Below are 21,381 nucleotides of genomic sequence, written 5' to 3'. Positions count from 1 at the left end.
CCCTCCCTCTGTGGTCTAGTCCAATGGGTCCAAGGATCTCGTACCACCCACCTACCCCCAAGTCACTCAGCTTCAACTATTCAGAGGAGATAAAGAGATTGTGTGTGTGTTATTAAAATGTGCATGGTGGGTTTTATAGGTTTTGTTTTTTGGCTTTAATAGATGAGCAGAGCTTTGCTTTCCATTTGGCAATAAGACCTGAAGGGAGAAAGTCGTGTGTCCCCCCCCCCCCCCCCCCCCCCCCCCCGACCACAGCTAATGGACTAGCTCCTCTGGGCCTTGGGGCAGCTTAAGTTTCCATAGAAGGGGGGTGGGGGTGCTGGCCAAGGCAAGCAATTGTCCCTGGCTTCCCCATTCCTCCCCCCCCTCCCTCCACTCTCCCAGAACCTACTGCCTAGAACACCACCTCTCTCTCCTCCCCTTATTTTAAAATAGAAATACCAATGACTTCTCTCTGAACCTATCAGGAGGAATCTGAGGTGCAGCGGGACAGCTCCACACTCTGCACTTTTTCTCACTTTCACTCAAGCTGCTGGACCACACCCCTCTCCCTTCTGTCACAGAGAGAAGGTAGGAACCTCAGAATTAGAGCTGGGAGCCCAGGCAGCAGGCTCCGAGAACTGTCCTCTCCCACCCCCTCTGTGTGAGATGACTAGCAGGCTTATCACTCTTTGGACCCTGTCCAGGATGCACACCCTCTTGCTCCCCACTCTGCCTTCCTTGGGTCCCCATCTCTGGCTCTGACCTCACTGTATCTGGCACCTTGCTAGAGGGGAACTCTAGACTGCATGCGCTCCTGGGAGCCATGCCTTAGGGGCCCTTCAGGTCCTCAGCTCCAGCACACAGGCCCTCAGGGCTCTGCAGGCAGCCTTGATCTCTTCTCTCTGGGGTTGGCTTAGTATTCTGTGACCTCCCAGACCCCCAGGTCGTTAGGACCTCAGGATATTTGGCAGGGCCTCTGCTATCCCTTTTGGCTAGTGTTTGTGCGGACGCGTTCTGCACCAGGGGCTTGCCCTACGGATCTCGAGCTGGCTTTCCATCACCGCTTGCCTCCTCTCAGCAAGGCATAACGTGGCCCGGACATTTGAAAACCTGTGTATCATGGGGACAGAGAACAAAAACCACCACGTCCACCCTTTGTATCTGTTCTATTGAGACCTAAAAGGGTCTCCCCCTCTCTTCTGAGAAAGCTCTGTGGAAGCAGCTGCCACAGGGAATCCCCACTGCCAATTCTGCCTACTCCTCTGGGGAAGTTCCTCCAACATCAAACCTCAATCCCTTTTGCTGCAACCTCTGACTTCTTTTTCTGGGCTCCGCCTCTGAACCCATGGTGATATTTGATGCGTCTAGGCACTTTTACTCTCCATCCCCTGACGCAGCATTTGCTATAAATATGTCTGAAGAGTTTCTTGCTGATAGTGCCCAGCAAGAGTGTGCCTTCCTTCCCACACCGAGCCTCTCTGGAGGGACTGGGCTCTCAGCTGCGGCATAAAGACCCGACTCTTGCCAGCCCTGGTGCAGGCAGTGTGACTGCGCTGTGGATTTGGGGGTTCCTTTTGCTACCTGGGAAGGAGGGAAGGTGACAGGGCTGGGAAGCTTGGCTCTCATTCTCTTGCTGCCCAGAGTCTGGCTCGGCCGGGCATATGGTGCTTGATATGTGTTTATTTTAGTCTTAGATCTCAGTTTCCCCCTGAGTGCATTGCATGGATTGGTGATTCCAGTTCCCCAGGGTGAACTGGAGGGAGGAAGGAGGCTGGGCCATGAGCAGAACTGTAGGGCTGCCCCAGGTGGAGGAAGGGGTATTAGCAGCAGGATCCCTAGGGTGGCCTGGGGAAAGGGGGCTGGTCTAGACTCCACTGGCTTTCTCTCCTCCTCTTGCCAAGTCCTAAATGCTTTAGGACTCTGAATCACAGCACTGCCCAAGGGGCCAGTTCAAGTCCTTCCCTCACTCCCACGTGCTTGCGAGCTTTGTAAACATCAGAGGTTAGCCAGGGAAGCTGGAGTTGGAAAGAGATGAGTGGGGGTGGGAATCCCTGGGAGGCTGTTCTGAGATGTTTGACTCAGATTCCTGGCCTAAGTGGCCAGAGCTCTTTGGGGAAAGAGTTCCCCAAGCAGGGGCAGCAGAAACATCCCAGGGCTTCCAAAAGTCTGGGACAGAGGGGACTTGGGCTTTAGGAGGTGGGGCTATTGACAAGAGGCTGAAAGTGGCCTTAAGAAGAAGGCTCAGAGTGAAGGGAGGACAGGCTAATCCTGGACGTAGAGTTGGAATGAGTGGGGATGAAGCACTGAGTTTGGATTCTTTCTCTTTGCCCCTCTGGCCCACTGAAGCTTCTGGGTTCCTTTATCTCTTGCCAGACCCCTGATCTCAGCCCAGATCAGAGCCTCTCTCTCTCTCTCTCTCTCTCTCTCTCTCTCTCTTTTTAAATGTTTCTTTATTTTAGAGAGAGAGGGCATGAGCAGGGGAGGGGCAGAGAGAGAGGGGGACAGGATCCTCTCCGAGGGGACAGAGAGAGAGGATCCAAAGCAGGCTCTGTGCTGACAGTGGAGAGCCCAATGCGGGGCTCGAACTCATAAACTGTGAGATCATGACCTAAGCTAGAGTGGGATGCTTAACTGACTGAGCAACCCAGTCAGTTGCTCCTGATGCTCCTCTTTTTCTTTCTTTCTCTCTCTCTCTTTCTTTCTTTCTTTCTTTCTTTCTAGTTTAGTTATTTATTTTGAGGGAGAGAGAGTGTGCGCACCAGCTGGGAAGGAGCAGAATGAGAAGAAGAGAGAGAATCCCAAGCAGGCTCTGCACTGTTGCCCGTCATGGGGCTCTAACTCACAAACCGTGAGATCATGACCTGAGTGGAAATCAAGAGCCGGACACTCAACTGACCGAGCCACCCAGGCGCCTCCCCACTCTGCCGGAGCCCCTCTCCCCCTCTCTGACAAAGAGTTGGGGGAGAGGTGCCAGTTGTGGGCTGGGGTACCCTTCCACTGGCTCTCACCAGCCCTCTGCCCCACCCCAGACTCCCATTACTTTCAGTTTAAGGGTCTGAGCGTGGTGGCCCTCTCCGGCCCAGAATGAGGGCATGGTGCCTGCAGCCTCCCTGGGAATGAATTATTGAAGAGAGCATAATGTGAGCTGCTCACAGCCTCTGCCCCTTGGGCCCACCATTGCCTCTCTCTGCTTCTCACTGCTTCTTCACCAGCTCCAAGGGACACGAGGGAAGGGGGTGTTATGGAGAGGCGAGGAACGGGGTAGAGATGAGGAAGTATAGACTCAGACCTTGGGGAGAAGCCTCCTGGGGAGGAGGGAAGATGGCTGGCAAAGAGTTGTGGCCCTTCATCATGAATCAGGAGGGCAGAGGAAGCCGGCAGCCACCCTGGAGCCAGATTGGGAAGTGAGACTGGAAGACCCTTGACCCCAGTGGCTGCCCAGCATCGGAGCATTATATGCCTCGGGGTAACGCAGAGCCAGAAAGAGTCTGGGTCCTTCTTTGACCTGGAGTCAGTGCCAGTAAGGGTATTAGGTCATTCAGGGACGCTATGTGCAGAGCCCTCTCTCCCTCCTTGGGAAATGACATCCTGCTGAGAACGGAGAATGCAGAGCCACCGCCGGGTGCACGTGCTGGCTGAGGACAGGTGCAGCTGGGTGTCAGAGTCCTGGATAGGCTGTCTGGCATGGTGCAAAGAACACAGGGCTTGGAGTCGCAAATCAGAGGGCAAGTCCTAGCTCTGTCTCTCACTAGTTGTGGGCAAGTCTTACCATCTCAGAAATGGAGTTTTCTTATCCTTACGAAGGGGAAAGAACAGTGCTTGCTTAACAAGAGGTTCTGTGAGAATTCAACAGGAACGACTGTATTTCATAACACGTGAATTGCTACATAAAAGTTAGTTGTTATTTTTGGGCAAGACTATATCATGCGCAGGGAAGCAGCATGAAGGAGATAGGACCTGCACGGAGTCATGGCCTGGGTTTTAGTTCATGTCCTGTGACTAACTCTTAGCCTTTCCACTTCTGAGGTTAAATGACTTTCCATAGGTCACCATCAGTCAATGGTTGATCCAGAGTGGGGCCCAGATCTTTCAGACTCTACCTCCTGGGTTCTTTCCATGACACCGTGTGGGCTGGATACTGGGATCTACTCCGACCTCCCACGTGCTCAGCACTGGGGACTTCCCCTGAAAAGTCCCCCACACCCTGATGCCACAGTGATTAGTACTTCATTCCTTTGTGATTTGTGCGGCCACACCCCTCTCTCTTTTAGGAATAATGCAGCAAGTACGCCTCCTGACTTTCCCCTGAGGCAGCATGAATAATATTATCCTGTATTTGGAATGCAGTTAAAAAATAGCCTTTTATTATTACAGAAGCAGGACTTATGTATTGTAGAAAATAAAACAAATACAGAGAAACAACAAAACAAAATAAATCCAAACGGCATTCCCAGCACCCAGAAATTACCACCATTAATACTTTTGGTTAGTGTAATCTTTCTGGTTTTTTTCTTCTTTTTAAAAAGAAATGTTTGCTTATTTTTGAGAGAGAGAGAGGGAGGTAGAGAGAGAGAGAGACAGAGAATTCCAAGCAGGCTCTGCATTATCAGCACAGAGCCCGATGTAGGGCTCAATCTCACAAACTGTGAATTAATTCATTGCTCTTGGATATATATACCTAAAGATGGAATTACTGGATTCCAGGGTAGACTGTATCTTTCTTTATGCAACACACATACACATACACACACACAAATAAGTGTAGTATGTCTGTGTGTTTAGCAAAATGAGATAATAATGAACATGCTATTTTTAAAAAATGTTAAATTTTTAACTTTTTTTAGAGAAGAGAATGGGGGAGAGGGGGAGAGGAAGAGAGAGAGAATCTTTTTTTAAGTTTATTTTAGAAATAGAGAGAGAGAATGCTAGCTAGGGAGAGGGGCAGAGAGAGAGAGAGAGAGAGAGAGAGAGAGAATCTTAAGGAGGCTCCATGCTCATCAGTGCAGAGCCTGACTTGGGGCTCAGTCCCACAACCCTGGGATCATGACCTGAGCCCAAATCAAGAGTTCAGTGCTTAACCGACTGAGCCATCTAGTGCTCATGAACATGCTGTTTTGAGCCTGCTTTTTTTTCTTTTTATTAAAAACATTTTTTTTAACGTTTATTCCTTTTTGAGAGACAGAGAGAGAGCACAGAGCGCAAACAGGGGTGGGGCAGAGAGAGAGGGAGACACAGAATCCAAAGCAGGCTCCAGGTTCTGAGCTGTCAGCACAGAGCCGGACGCAGGGCTCGAACCCGTGAACCGTGAGCCAAAGTCAGACCCTTAACTGACTGAGCCACCCGGGCGCCCCAGAACCTGCTATTTTTCCAATCAACAGTTTCCCTTTCCATTTCATTAATTTTCATTTTATCTAATTCCAGTCAATATTCAAATCTCCCCAGTTGGCCCCCTCAAATATCTTTTGTAGCTGATATCTCCTAATCAGCATCCAGTCAAGGATCACACATCCTTGTATCTGGTGGTTGCATCCTGCAAGATCTCATCTCAGGTCCTTGCTGACTGTTAACTGGACACCTCTACACAGGGCTTCCACACATCATGGCAGCTTCCTGCTGAGGGAGAGAGAGATCGTAGTCTTTTGTAACCTAACTTTTTAAAAAGTTTATCTGTTTATTTGAGAGAGAGAGAGAGAGCACGAGCAGGGGAGGGGCAGAGAGGGAATCCCAAGCAGGCTCCGCACTGTCAGCACAGAGCCCCACGCGGGCCCGGCTCAAACCCACCAGCCGCCAGATTATGACCTGAGCCAAAATCAAGAGTTGGTGGTTTAACCAACCGAGCCACCCAGGCGCCCCTGTAACCTAATTTTGGAAGCGGCTTTTCAACACTCTTGTTGCGTTTTATTCCTTAGAAGCGAGTCACTAGATCCAGCCCATGCTCGGAGGGTGGGGATTACACAAGAGTTGAATCCCGGAAGGCAGGGATCATTGGGAGCCATTTCAGAGCTGCCTTACCCATAAATTATAGATGATGTTCCATGCCTTATCGAACGGGAAGATACACAGTAATTTAAAAGGTACACGCACACACACATACCACTCTGGTGGAGGATATATTTTTTAAGATTTGTAGGGACAGGGGTATATGAGGACTCTGTACTTCCCATTTGATTTGCTTGATTTGCCATAGACCTCAAACTGCTCTAAAAAATCAAGTCTGTTTTTTTAAAAGTACGTTGTGGGAAATGAACCTGTGATAAAAAGTACCCGGAGGCAACTACTTTAGACAGGGTGAAAAAGGAAGCTCTCTCTGAGACTCAGTTTTCTCATCTATACGATGGAGGTATGGGTATTTGCCTATATGTGTGTGTATGTGTGTGTGTGTGTATATGTGTGTACATGTGTACACATATGTGTGTATATGTACACATATGTGTGTATATGTACACACATATATGTATATATACAGGGCCCTGGCTGGCTCAGTTGGTGGAGCGTGTGACTCTCGAGGTCGGGGTTGTGGGTTCAGGCCCCACGTTGGGTGTAGAGATTACATGAAAATAAAATGTTAAAAAAAAATCCTCCACCAGAGTGGTACATTTATTGAAATTGATGGAGTCTGATTTTGATGCATCATTATCACCCCAAGTCTGTAGTCTCCACTAGGATTCACTTTTGGTGTTGCACGTTCTATGGGTTTTGACGTGTGTATGATGACTTGTGTGCACCCATATAATATCATACAGAATAGTTTCATTGCCTTAAAAATCCTCGGTGCTCTGCCTATTACTCCTTCTCTCCCCCCGAACCCTTGTCAGTCACTGAGTTTTTTACAGTCTCCATAGTTTTCCAGAATGTCACATAGTTGGGTTCTGGACTTTTTCCAGAATGTCACATAGTTGGGTTCATATACTACACAGCTAGATTCTGCAATACACTTTTAGTGATATATAATTTTCTTATTCATTTCTCTTACTATCTGCTTCCCTGAATTAGAACGCAGGTTGCCGGAGGGCAGAAACCTTGTGCGTCTTCTTGACTTACACTGTATCCCCAGTACATATAATTGTGCCTGCCACCTAGTAGGCATTAATGAATATTTGTTGAGAGGAAGAATACATCTTGAGATTTGTCCATGTCACGTCCTAATTGATTGGAATCCAGGTCTCCTTAACATAGCCCAAACTGATGAGTTCATTCATCACCACCTTGGGGTGGGGGTGGGGGTGGCACGGTAAACAGAGAAGGGAAAGGGCAGGAAGAATGAAGGGAAGAAAGAAGGAGGGTAAGGGCAAATCAATTTTCCACAGAACACATTGGCCAAGGGGGCCAGTGGGAACATAATCCCCTGGTTCTTCTCAACATAACTGAGAGAGGCTCACATTTGTTTTAAGCAAACAAAAAACTTTACCTAATATTATTTAAGGAGGAACAAAAAGAAAATAAACAATGACAATGCATGAACTGTGAAACAGTCCAGGAGAGACTGGAGTATAAAGTTTCCATTCTCATTGCAGCTAGCTTTATCCCTGGACTCCCAGACTTGGGCTCTCTGCGTATCTTGCTCCCCAATTCCAAAGGACTTCTCTGCAAATTTTCAGTCCCCTTGAATGCCTTCCTGGTTTCCCTGCCTCCCAGCTCACAGTCTGTTTGCCTTGGTGGGTGTGTGGGCACATTAAGATGCTCTAAGCATGAAAAAGATGGTGACGATCCTTGTGCAGTGAAAAGCAAGTCAACAAACAATTCAACTGTAAAAAAAAAAAAAAAATAAGTGTAACAAAATTCTGAAAATTTCCATGACAGATCTCGTGTTTAGAGGAAAATGACAAATACCAACTTTATCTCTAAATAAATATTTTTCAGTGCCCCTGCTCTGCCAGCACCCAGCACGCCTATTGTGTAAATATTCCCTGTTGCATACCCCCCAACCCTACCTCTGGGGGGAAACATTTAAATTTTTTAAAATGTTTATTTATTTTTGACAGAGAGACAGAGTGTGAGCGGGGGAGGGGCAGAGAGGGAGAGAGAGGGAGACACAGAATCTGAAGGACTCTCCAGGCTCTGAGCTGTCAGCCCAGAGCTCCACGCAGGGCTCACACTTGTGAACCACAAGATCCTGACCTGAGTTGAAGTCAGATGCTTAACCGACTGAGCCACCCAGGCGCCCCTAGAGGAAACACAGGGCATTGTCACTTTTCTCATTTGGAGTATTTTCCCGCTGGGCATGAAAACTCTGAAGTAGTGTTTCCCCAAATGTTTATCTTGGAAGATTTTTAAACTTTCTGCAGGTTTAAAGTTGCGAGAACAATCCAATTTCATCTATACTCTCTAGTCAACACTTCCCCACACTGGTTATGTGTTTTTGCTAAACCATCCTGAGAGTTGCTTGCAGACGTCAACTTCATTCCTAAATACTTCATCACGTACTTACCAAGAACAGACATTTCTCCATAACCTCAAAACATTATCAAACTCAGGAAATTTAACATTGTTACGATATTATCTAATATATAGTCCATTTCAAAATTTCCCAATTGTCCCAACAATATCCTGAGGACTTAAAAAAAAAAAAAAAATCTGGGATCCAGATTAGTTATGTCTCTTTAGTTTCCTTAAAACCGACAGTTTCCTGGGTGCCTGGGTAGCGCAGTCGGTTAAGCGTCCGACTTCAACCAGGTCACGATCTCGCGGTCCGTGAGTTCGAGTCCCGTGTCAGGCTCTGGGCTGTTGGCTCGGAGCCTGGAGCCTGTTTCCGATTCTGTGTCTCCCTCTCTCTCTGCCCCTTGCCTGTTCATGCTCTGTCTCTCTCTGTCCTGAAAATAAATAAAAAAACGTTGAAAAAAAATTTTAAAAACTGACAGTTTCCTAGCTGTTTTTTTTTCCTTTTATAACATTGATATTTTTTAATAGAACAGGCCAATTGTTTTAGAAATATACCTCCATTTGTTTCCTTGTGATCAGATCCAGTTTAAACTTTGTTTTGTTTTGTTTTGTTGAGACAGAGAGAGACAGAGAGAGGGAGAGAATGTGCACATGGGAGAGGGGAAGACAGAGAGAGACAGACAGAGAATCTTAAGTACGGTGTGGAGCCCAATGTGGGGCTTGGTCCCATGACCTTGGGATCATGACCTGAGTCGATAAGTCACCCAGGTGCCCCTCAACATTTTTGGTAGGAATACTACCTTGGGTGACATTGTGTCCTTCTCAGTGCATCCATTGGGGGTATATGATGTCAGTTCATCTCATGTTTGGTGGTGTTAAATTTGGTCATTTGGTTAGGGTGGTGTTTGTGGCATTTTGCTTAATCAGAGAAGATATTACCTTAATGTTTATTCATTTTGAATACATTTTGAGAGAAAGAGAGAGAGAGTGAGTACAAGCAAGGGGAGGGGCACAGAGAGAGGGAGAGAGAGAATCCCAAGTAGGCTCTGTGCTGTCAGAGAAGAGCCCGATGTGGGGCTTGAACTCATGAACCATGAGATCATGACCTGAGCCCAAAAGAGGGGTCAGATGCCTAACTGAGCCACCCAGGTGCCCCAGGGAGCGATGAAAGAATTTTAGTGAATTTGTATATATCTGTGAGTATATATGAGATGAGGAAGTTTGATATTTGCTAAATATTATTCCATTAAAATATTATATCATTAAATATATTCTCACCTCTTATACACATATATAAAGCTGGATTTCTGGACCATTTTTGGCAAGGGCCAAAGCAACTCTTTCCAGTTTTTTTTTTTTTTCCTTCCAGTAATTACTTAGTCAGAAAGATTGGGAAACAAAGGGAAAATGACCTTCTGACTCTCCTTAATACTCGAAAAAGTTTTTTTATTTTTTTTTATGTTTATTCATTTCTGAAAGACAGAGAGAGACAGAGAACAAGCAGGGGTGGGGCGGAGAGAGAGGGGGACACAGAATCTGAAGCAGGCTCCAGGCTCTGAGCTGTCAGCACAGAGCCCAACGCGGGGCTCAAACTCACAGACTGTGAGATCATGACCTGAGCCGAAGTCGGATGCTCAACCGACTGAGCCACCCAGGCGCCCCAATACTCTAAAAAGTTTTAAGGAAAAGTGTGGGCATCATGATATTCTACCTCCAAATACTTCAGTAGTATTTTTAAAAAATAACATTTAAAAAATGTTTATTTATTTTGAGAGAGAGAGAGAGAGAGCACAAGCTTGAGTGGGGGATAGGCAGAGAGAGAGAGGGAGAGAAAGAATACCAAGCAAGCTCCATGCTGTCAGTGAGGAGCCTGGTGTAGGACTTAATCCCACACATTGTGAGATCATGACCTGAGTGGAAGTCAAGAGCCAGGTGCTTAATCGACTGAGCCACCGAGGCACCCCGAACATTTTTTTTAAAGTAGGCTCCATGCCCAACGTGGGGCTTGAACTCATGACCCTGAGATTAAGAGTCATATGCTCCATTGACTGAGCCAGCCAGGTGCCCCCAAAATAATATTTTCTTATAGCGCCAAAATAACATTATGCTTCCTAACACAATTAAAAATAATTCCATCAAATACCCAGTACATCGTCAAGTTTCTCCACTTGTAAGAAGGGAACTTAAATTAATTTTTGATGGGTTTGGGCTGAGGAGGGACTTGAAAAGCCCTCGAGAAGGAAGTGGGATTTTGAACAAGCCTTGAATGGTGACTAATAGCTACATCATTGTGGCAGGACAATTCCAAGATGGCCCCTATATGATCCCCATCTTCTGGTATTCATGACCTTGGATAATTCCCTTCTCTTGTGTATGGGCTGGCTTAGTGATTTGCTTCAGTTTGTAGAACACAGCAAAAGTGATGGGGTGGCTTTTGTAATTAGCTGCCAGAGATTATAACTTCCATCTTTTTAAAAATTTATTTTATTTTTTAAATACAATTTATTATCACGTTAGCTTACATATAACACCCAGTATTCATCCTAATAAGTGCCCTCCTCAATGCCCACCATCCACTTTTTCCTCTCCCCCATCCCCCATCAACCCTCAGTTTGTTCTCTGTATTAAGAGTCTCTTATGGTTTGCCTCCCTCCCTCTCTGTAACTTTTTTCCCCCCTTCCCTTCCCCCATGGTCTTCTGTTCAGTTTCTCAAGATCCACATGTGAGTGAAGACATGAGATATCTTTCTCTGACTGACTTATTTCACGTAGCATAATACCCTCTGGTTCCATCCATGTTGCTGCAAATGGCATGATTTTATTCTTTCTTAGTGCCAAGTAGTATTCCATTGTATATATAAACCACATCTTCTGTATCCATTCATCCGTTGATGGACATTTAGGCTCTTTCCATAATTTGGCTATTGTTGAAAGCACTGCTATAAACATGTGCCCCTATGCATCAGCACTCCTGTGTCCCTTGGGTAAATTCCTAGCAGTGCCATTGCTGGGTCATAGGGTAGGTCTATTTTTGATTTTTTGAGGAACCTCCACACTGTTTTCCAGAGCGGCTGCACCAGTTTGCATTGCCACCAACAGTGCAAGAGGGTTCCCGTTTCTTCACATCCTCGCCAGCATCTATAGTTTCCTGATTTGTTCATTTCAGCCACTCTGGCTGGTGTGAGGTGGTATCTCAGTGTGGCTTTGATTTGTATTTCCCTGATGATGAGTGACGTTGAGCATCATTTCATGTGTCTGTTGGCCATCTGGATGTTTCTTGGGAAAAGTGACTATTCATGTGTTTTGCCCATTTCTTCACTGGATTGTTTGTTTTTCAGGTGTGGAGTTTGATAAGCTCTTTATAGATTTTGGATACTAGCCCTTTGTCTGATATGTCATTTGCAAATATTTTTTCCCATTCCGTCGGTTGCCTTTTAGTTTTGTTGATTGTTTCCTTTGCAGTGCAGAAGCTTTTTATCTTGAGGTCCCAATAGTTCATTTTTGTTTTTAATTCCCTTGCCTTTGGAGATGTATATGACTTCCATCTTGCTGGCAGGCTCTATCCTTTCCTGGCTTTGATGAAGCAAGCTGCCATGTTGGAGAGGCCCATGTGGCCCGTTCAGCAACCCGAAGGAACTCGATCCTGCCAACAGCCACCTGAATTTGGAGTTGGGTTCTTTCTCATTCGAGCCTCAGATGAGACTGCAGCCCTGGCATCTTTGTGAGGTCTTGAAGCCTAGAGCATCCAGCTTAGACACGCCCAGATTCCTGATCTACAGAACCTATGAGATAATAAATGTGTGTTGTTTTAAGATGGCAAATGTGTGGCCATTTGTTATGTAGCACTAGGTAACTAACACACTTAACAAAACAGCCTTGTATATGGAAGCCATTGTTATCATCCTTTTTTACTGAGGAGGAAACCAAGGCTCAGGGAGGCTTGATCAATTGTCCAGTGTACCAGGTGTCTTCTTGGTTACAAAACCAGAAACCAACTCCAGTTAATGTGGGAAGAGACATTCATTGGAGGGGTAAGGAATAACTTTTCCATGGAATTGACGGAAAGGCCAGAGTACTAACCAGTCTTTAAAAACATGCAGGAACAAAGGGAAATTAGGCAGCAGGAACCATGGAAGGGTTTGGTTTTGGAGGTTCTTGCCACTGTCACTGGGCACACCATCGCCGACAGCAGAATAAATTCTAAACTGATCTAGCTTCTTCACTTCACCAGCTCCAGACTCAAAGCCCTTGGTTGGAGTGCCTGATCATCTGAGCTTGGGTCAGCTTCACACAGGCTGGTGCCTGGGATCAGCTCACAGCAAGTAGATGCTCAAAAATAGTTCATTCAGTTTACAAACAAAAGACAAATCTGGTCGCAGATGGAGAGCTGGCTCGTGTCTCAGAAACTGATATGACCCTTTGCTTTAATGCAGTGACATTCCCAGCCCTTCCCAGGATTTCCCATACTGCCCCGCAGGGAGCAGGGAGCCAGAGGAGAAGACCGTAGATTAAGTAGTGAAAACCTGGGGCGATTAACTATGGGAATGCAGTGTCAGAAATCTGCCACCAGAGGGCACATGAGACTCAGAAATCTACGAAGGGAGCAAGAGGTTATTGGGGCAGCAGAATTACCAGGAATGGTGGAGAAGGCTGAGGCAGTCAGGCTTGGTTAGGGTTCCTGCAGGCTGGGCTCTGGGGACCCAGAGAAGAAGGAGCAGTGGTGTGGGTACCAACAGGTTTCTCTTGTCTTTGTGGCCCTGGCTGCACCCTCTCCCCACTGTTGGGGCTTTGGATTCCCCTGGTCTTTGTTCTGAGATCTTGGGAGAACTTTGGACTCTTTTTTATGGCATCAATTCTCCAACTGTAAACAGTCCCCCCACCCCATCAACCCCAGCTCAGCACTGGAGTAGAGTGCAGGGGTGGGGTGCCTCTGGCCCTGAAAATGGGGCAGGGTTGGGGATGGGCAGTAACTTCCCAGCCTAGAGCTTTCTATGGCAATAGGGCAGGAGGAGGTAGGTTTGTCTTCTCCTCTGGACTGTAACGTCCAGTTCCTGGCACTGTGCCTGGCATACGGTAGGTGCTCAATAGATATTTTTCGGTTGTTGATATGAATAAACCACACACAGGGAACCAAGGCTGGCTTCGGTACTCCAACTCCAAAGCATTTCTCAACAGCCCTCTATTGCCATCCTTGTCCAAGCCACTGCCGTTTCTCCCTGTGCCACTATGATAGCTTCTTAAGTGGTTTCCCTTGCATCTCTTGATCCCTTGATTTATTCTGTACCCAGCAGCCAACGATCTTTTAAAACCATAAATCAGATCATGCCGCTTCCGAGCCTAACATCTTCCAAAGGCTTCTCATTACACTTTGAATATAATCCAAACTCCTTACCCCGGTCTGTGAGCTTCTGTACTAGCTAAGGCATGTCTCCTTCTCTGACCTCACTCTGTACTCTCTTCCAACACACTGGGCTTCGGCCTCGCTGACTTTCTTTCTGTTTCTTGAACACAGTGAACTTGCTATTGCCTTAGGACTTTTGCATGAGTTGTTCCCTCTGCTTGGAACGCTCTTCACCCAGATTCTTTGCATGGCTGACTCCTTGCCATTCAGGTCTCCGTGAACGTCACTTCCTCAGGGAGGCCCCTGGACAATCCAGCCTGGGTTTCTCCTCCGGTCACTTCCTATCCATCCCCACTTCTAATTGTGATCATGGCAACTTATCACCATCAACTACCTTTTCATCTGTTCACTGGTTTCTTGTCCCTTCCCACTAGAAGTCAACTCCATAAGAACAGAGAGCCAGTCTGCCGAGTTCAACTACTATATCCTTAGTGCCTATTAACAGAGCCCTATCTGGCCATAGAAGTCTCTCAGTACAGATTTATGCAAAGGATGGATGAATGAATGAATGGTGGGGAGCTAAGGAATAGGCAAAGGAAGTTTGTATCCCTTGGGAGCTTATGGTCAATCATTTCATTCGTTTGGGTGGCAGTTGTTGTGGGACGGGTGGGGGCCAAGGCCTCCTCCAACCCTGGGACCTAGAGGAAGCCAAAATCTTTGGGGTGCTGCAGTCTCATTAGGGGTGGTGAGGTGGGCAGGGTATGTATGCTGCATTGAACGAACGTGGGTTTTCTTTGCACATCTTTCTTTCTTACTTTCAGAAAATGTAATGGGCAGAAATCTAATGTTTAAGACAGAAAAGTTAGGGAATGGTTATTTGCACTGTAAAAGGAATCCTTGCTTTGTAAAAGGGAGTAGGCAGAGATTCACTTAGCCTCTGGGAAGACTCAGGGGACTCAAGCCCATCCATTAGTTTTGTTACAGGATGTTTTCAACACAGGATATTTATAGAGTGTTGTCCAGATACACTTAGGGGTATATGAAACTTGCATTTACATGTGATACACTCTCCTTGTGGGAATTTCTCCTTCCTGAAAGTGAGAGGTGTGACTACATCACTGTGAGTGTGGTCTGTATTAGAAAAACCAAGGTCATTGAGACCGAGCTAGACTTGGAGAAATAGAAACAGTTCATGCCAGCTGCCTTGGCTCCTTTTTTCTTTTCATTGTCAGGGTGAAGACCTTTCAATTAATTCCTGACTTGATGTTTATTTTCCATCCTGTGACGAGGAGGTCCTTTCTGAATATTTTACTTGTAGCAGTTCTCGAACTGGGCTCAGTGGGGCTGATATTCTGTAAGCTGGAGCAAGGTATTCTGTCATAAAAATTCAGTAAGAGCCATCTTGTCCCAGTTCAAAGAAAAAAAAATTGGTAGAATTTCCTCTATGTTAAGACTTTTCCAATATTTTCCCCCCTAAGTCTTTGGTGTCTGTGATTCTAGACTCTGTCAGATATGGCAATAGCACAAAATCGTGATTTAGTTATTTTATTTATTTTTTCCGTTATTTTAATATGTTACTATTTCATCGTGTTCTGCTGAGAGTATCATTTCTTCTAGGGTAGGGGCTCAGTGTAAGTCTGAGAACCACTGTCTCAGAGACTCCATTATTGGACCTCTCTGTGCCTCAATTTTTCCCATGTCTAAGATGAACATGACAATAATAGCATCAGGCAGTTTTATAAGGATTAGACTAATTATTTTGTGTTAAGGGCTTTGAAGAAAACTTGGCACATAGTAAATGCTAAACAAGTGCTTGCTATTAAAATTACCAAAAGGATAGCAGCTGAAATTGACCATCTTTATGACCCCTTCCTGCTCTAATGTCCTGTACATTTAAAAATTCAATAATTGAGTGTTTCCCATGTGTCTAGCCCTAGCTCATGTTTCCTATCCATGGAACAAGAGACTGGAATCATTTTTCAGGGCCAGTCTATAGTGCTCGAAGAGGTCCTCTGTGTAAGGTGCTGATGGTGAGGAGGAGCAAAGAAAAGGGCTGATGGTACCTCTGCCCTCCAGCAACCAGCAGTAGAACTCAGGAGGCCAGACTAACACCCGGCCATACACAAGGGTAGGGGAGGCCTGTGTGACTGAAAGCACCCAGAGATGGACCCTTGGCACATTTTTCCAGCTGACTTGGTTAGTGTCAAATTTTTTTTTCATTCCAAAAGACGATGAAGGACAAAGCCTTCAGTTCCAAAAAAATAACGTTATAATGCACATAGATGCACGTAAATTTCAAAATTTTATTTTTTTCTCAATTGTGTTTTGGATTTTCCCCATGTGGCCCATGAACGTATTATTCTAAGAGGTAAATGGCAGATACTGGCTTAAGGGTGGAGAGGAAATTTTGATAGTGGTGAGAACAGTGGCTACTTGAAGGGAGAAGTCAAGCAAAGAGGCCCCAAAGGTCAAATAATAGGCCAGGCCTGTACAACCGAGAATCGTCCACAGCAGAATAATCTGTAACCTTTCTCATTTTCATTTCCCATTTTCAAACATTTTTTTTGTGTGAGCCTTAAAATCCTGTAAGAAAGACAAGGCAGATCATTTTATCCCTATTTTCTATTTTCTATTTTATTTTAGTAGAATCTTTTAAAATTCCCATTTTAGGGGTGCCTGCCTGGCTCAGTGGGTAGAGAGTGTGACTCTTGATCTCGGGGGTTGTAAGTTTGAGCCCCACTTTGGGTGTGGAGATTACTTAAAAATAAAATCTTTTTTTTTTTTTTTTCTCAAGTTAGTTAACATACAGTGTGGTCTTGGCTTCAGGGATAGAACCCAGTGATTCATCTCTTATGTATGACACCCAGTGCTCATCCCAACAAATGCCCTCCTTAATGCCCATCACCCAGTTAACCCACCCCCACACCACCATCACCCCTGTTTGTTCTCTGTATTTAAGAGTCTCTGACAGTTTGCCTCCCCCTCTGTTTTTGTCTTATTTTTCCTTCCTTTCCCCTATGTTCATCCCCTAAGTTTCTCAATTTCCACATATGAGTGAAATCATATGATATCTTTCTTTCTCTGACTTATTTACTTAAAAATAAAATCTTGAAAAAAATTCCCATTTTTTAGATGAGGCTCCAAGAGGGTAAGTGATGATTTACCAAAGCACATAGTTTGCTATTACATATGGCTGATGAGCGATGGAAACAGATTTCCCTAATTCCTCCCCTCTCTTCCTTGCCTCAAGTTCTATCCTGGGTTTAGGAACCCCAGTGGGGATTTGTCAGGACTAGAGTTGGGCTTTGAAGGTCTACAGCGTAGTAGAAGGCGCTGAAGAGCCAGCTGAGGTGGGACACTGGGTGGGGAAGGAGCTGCCTACGGCAGAAGGAGCCATGGGTGTGGTTGAAGGAACCACTAGCCAGGCTTCCAAGGGAAGCAAGCCAGGCAAGCTGCCCTCTTCCCAGCTCTGGAGCAATGAATGGCATTCGTTCCAAAGTCAGACTCACCCACGTTCTGGGAATTAACTCTCTTCCCCTTTCTGGCTATAGCATGTTTCAAACCCTTAAAGGGTTAAAGCAGCTTCCACGTGATTTTCCCATCACCCAGGTAACTTCGGTTGATGCTTTGTGCGAGAAAACGTGGGAAATAAATAAAAATCCCCAATAATTTCTCAGTACGTGCACCTAGCAATGCACCCCTCTTCGCCCCCACCCGCTGCAGGGAAGCACAACCCTTTGGGTAAATGGTGCCCGGGGGAGGGCCTCTGCCCGTTGTCAGGTGCGAGGGAGGGGCTGCCGAGAGAGTGGGGCAGTGGGCCGCGGGGAGAGCGCCCCTGCCTTCAGTCTCCCTCTTGGGCTCTGGGTGCAGCAGGTTCGCGTCGGGCCGGTGCCCCAGAGGGTTAGGGAAGAAGGAAACAAGTGGCTTGTGGGGAAGCAGGCCGCACACACCTGGCGCCCGGTGGAATGAAATCTTGATTAATTATTAAACTGAGTTCCCGCGGGAGGGAGCGGGGCCGCGGCGGCTGGGCGGGAATGGCAGGGTGGGGGCTGGGGGAGGGAGGAAGGGAGGAGGATTGAGGAGTGGGCGCGGGGGGCAGGTTCAGCCTCCAGGGACCCCGGCCGGAAGGAAGCCGACCCTCCTGGCGCGGGGCGGGGCGGGGCGGGAGGGGGCGGTGGGTAATCGCTGAGAAAGAGTGGGTTTGCTGGCGCTCCCGGGGACCCCTGGGTGAGGGTGGGCGGAGAACGCTGCAGGAGGCATCCAGGGGGTGGAGGGAAGGGGCAGCGGGCGGGACGGCCCCCTCCCCTAGGGTCTTGATCCCAGAACAGAAGCCACTTGTTTTCCCAGGACTGGGGGAGGGAGCGGCCGGAGAGAGGAGGGGGCGCGCGGAGGGAGGGGCGCTGCTCGGGCTCCCCCACCCCTACCCGGCTCCTCGGAAGGGGAGTGGGCCCCGCGCGGGGCTCGGGAGGCGGAGGGGGAGGGGGCGCCCAGACAATAGGAGCTTGTGCCTTTAAGGCGGGGAGTCCGGGAGCCGGCGGGGAGGGGACTTCTGGATCCGGGGTAGAGGGCGGCTGCGCTGGCCAGCTAGGAGGGGGCGCGGGCCGGGCGGACTGCGGACAGCGGGAGGGACGGCCGGGACGCGCGGGCACGGAGCAGGACCGCGGGACTGCCGGCCGCCCGGCCGGAGCCCGCGGCGGTGGCGGGGCGGGGGCCCGGGGGAGGCGCGGAGCCCGGCAGGCAGGTGAGCCCGCGCGGAGGAGAGGTGGAGGGGAGCGGCGGCGCTGGGCGCTCGGGTCTCGGGGGGGGGGGGGGCGTGAAGACTCCGCGCGGCTCCCGAGAGTGAGGGTTTTTTGTTGGGGGCACAGAAGCGCGCGATGGGGAGGCTCGATAGTGTTTGGAGGCGAGCCTGAGGCCATTGGGGCTGGACTGAGAAATCGGGGAGGAGATGGGGGGCTCAAGGCTCCCACCCTCACCCCCTTCCTCCACCCAAAGCGAGTGTCAGGCTTGCTGGGACCCGGGGAAAGGCATGTATTGGGGGAGGGACTGGGTGAGGTTTTCGCAGAGGGGCTGTGGGGTGAGCCTCCGAGTTTGGGGTAGACTGTGATTGTGTTTAAGGGAGGAGGGCAGTCTGGGCGGCAGGAGGGAATGCCCTCTGCCTGCAGGAGTTCCCCCCAACTCCCCTAACCCCAGAGCTTGGCGATGAAAAGGGTGGTGTCACTGCCCGCTGCAGGGGGCCAGGGTGGGGAGCAGACTTTATTCTGAACGTGGCCTGACCGAAAACCTAGAGGTGGAATCCCGAGATGGGGACTCTTTCCCCATACCCTCCCCTTACTAGAACACCCCTGTGGGTGGAAAATCCTAGTGGGGGTTGTGTGCTTGGGTGTGGAAGTGGGAGCCTTCTGCGGTCTTCAGGGAGACTGAAGGCCGGGGAAGCCAGGCCAAGGCAATCCTGGACCTCCAGATACAGGCCTTGGGGGAGGCTCCTCTACATCTGGAAAGGCCTGGAATTGAGGCCCACTTCCCAGCATGGTGGGCGGTGCTGGCACTGAAGGGCCCTGCCTGGGCAGCGCCTTCTACCATGAACTTTCTGAAGTCACTTTAAATCCCCTGGAGCCTCCTTCTGCCAAGGAGGGCAGGGGCAGGGACAGACAGAGGTGGCCAGGAAGAGGGTTTGGGCAAAGCAGTGGGCAGAGCTATCCTTGGGGCTGGGCCTTGGCCTGCTTCAGACTCTGGGTCTCAAGCCGGAGGATCAGTGTTGGGAGGGACTTGAGGTCTGGGAGGCACTGGGCCTCCAACTGCCAAGCTGAATGGATGTGGCTCTGGCTGTGGGAGCTGGTGTCTGGAGCAGCACATCTGTGAGAGAGAGCAAGGGACCAGGACCCAGGGGCGGAAAAGGTTGGAGGCAGGGGAAGAGGGAGGTGGTCTGTGGTTCAGAGTGACGGATTATTTCTGGACAACGAAGGTTGGGGGACCATGTAGGGAAGTTTTGTGGCTTTGAGCAGTGCCCTCCCTTGTTCCTTGTCATACCGGCCTAGTCTGGGGTGCCAGGAGTGCTAGGAGCCTGGTGAGTTCTCCAAGGTGGGCAGTGGTGCTTGGGGTGGAGTCCCAGGTGGGGTGGTTGCAGTTAGTTGGACAGTTACATAACTCGGAAGCTAACCTCTTGGGGAGTCAGAGTGTTCTGGGGATGGTCATGCATTCTCCTGGACAGTGTCTGCCCCTTCCTCTGTGGGTATGAGCCAGATGCTAGGATGTGCTTCCAGGAGGCTGGGAACATGGCCAGAAACAGGTCCTTTGGGAACAGAGGTCTGGGCCATTTCAAGCGGGGGGAGGAATGGTTAATACAGGGCAGGGGACTGGCAAGTAGGAGGAGGCTGAAGCAAAATGTCATGGTAGGGGTGGTGGGAAACCTGCTCACTCTGGGCTTTGTCTCCAGCAGCTCTGGGGACTGACAGCCAAGGACGTGGGGACTGTTAGAACCAGGTGTCTAACTGGCTGGGGAGATGTGTGTTCTTGCTTGTGGCTCTTCTGTCTTTCCATTTCTTGGACGCTGGCAGAGTTTTGGGTTCAAAGTGGTATAGGGTGGGGGAGAAGAACTCATTTATCGGGTGTGTGTTATGTGAAAGATACTGTTGGATTTTTTTCATGACTATTACTTTTCCCATTTTACAGATGAAGAAACTGATACAGGGAGATAGTAACTTGTTCAAGGCTGTGCAGCCAGCATGTAATTACCCTAAGGTTTGAAGCCTGGTCTTGCTCCAAAAATTGTGCTTTTAATGAAGTATTTTGAAGAGCCAGGCTTCCTTTGGTGACTTTTTCCAAATGCCAACCTGACCCAAAGTCTTGGATTTCTGATCTGTCCCTCCAGAGGGTGCTGTTGGTGATGTTAGGAGGGCATGGTGCTCTGTGGGATACGGGAGAAGGGATGCTGAGAGAAGTTGGCTGAGAGTGATCCAGGGATGTGGGTCTCTAGCATGCAGAGAGGTCCCCAGTCTGCCTTCTGTTTAGTGGGCCTCTGGGTGTCTGCTCGAAGTGCCACTTGTCTGCCTTGAGCTGCTGATCCTGTGGGCATTACTCCACCCCCCCCCCCCCGAGGACAAATGTCAAGGCTGCTAGCTCTGAAGGTTTAAATACAAAGAGCCCCAGGGTGCCCTGTGGGCATGGAGGACTGTGGCCCTGTTAGAGACACAGGCATCTGTGGACGAGAATGCTCTCATCACACTTTCTCTTGAGCTGCTCTCAGCTAGGAGACACATTGAGTGTATTGTCATAGAGTCCTCCCCACCCCAGTTGAAGGCACTACCCTCCAGGAGACCTGAGATCTGGGGCTGATTTGGTGACCTAGGATCTCTGTAACTTGGGCCAGCTGTATAGAACTGCTATGGACCTTGTTTTCTTTCTTTCTTTCCTTCTTTCCTTCTCCCTTCTCTCCTCCTTCCTTCCTTCCTTCCTTCCTTCCTTCCTTCCTTCCTTCCTTCCTTCCTTCCTTCCTTCCTTCCTTCCTTCCTTCCCCCTGTCAAATCTGTGTGCAAGGTGGCCACAGGAACAGTTTCGCAGGGCTTTGGTGAAGATCAGATGGAATTGGGTATGTAAAAGGGACCTCGAAGAGTTTAAAGCACAGAGAAAATATTATCTACCCATCCACTCTAGGAACACTTATTTAGACCCTATTAGGTGTTT

Source organism: Lynx canadensis, chromosome B4 (genome assembly GCF_007474595.2).
Source record: "Lynx canadensis isolate LIC74 chromosome B4, mLynCan4.pri.v2, whole genome shotgun sequence".
In the NCBI taxonomy this organism is placed as follows: Eukaryota; Metazoa; Chordata; class Mammalia; order Carnivora; family Felidae; genus Lynx; species Lynx canadensis.
This window is presented reverse-complemented; position numbering follows the sequence as displayed.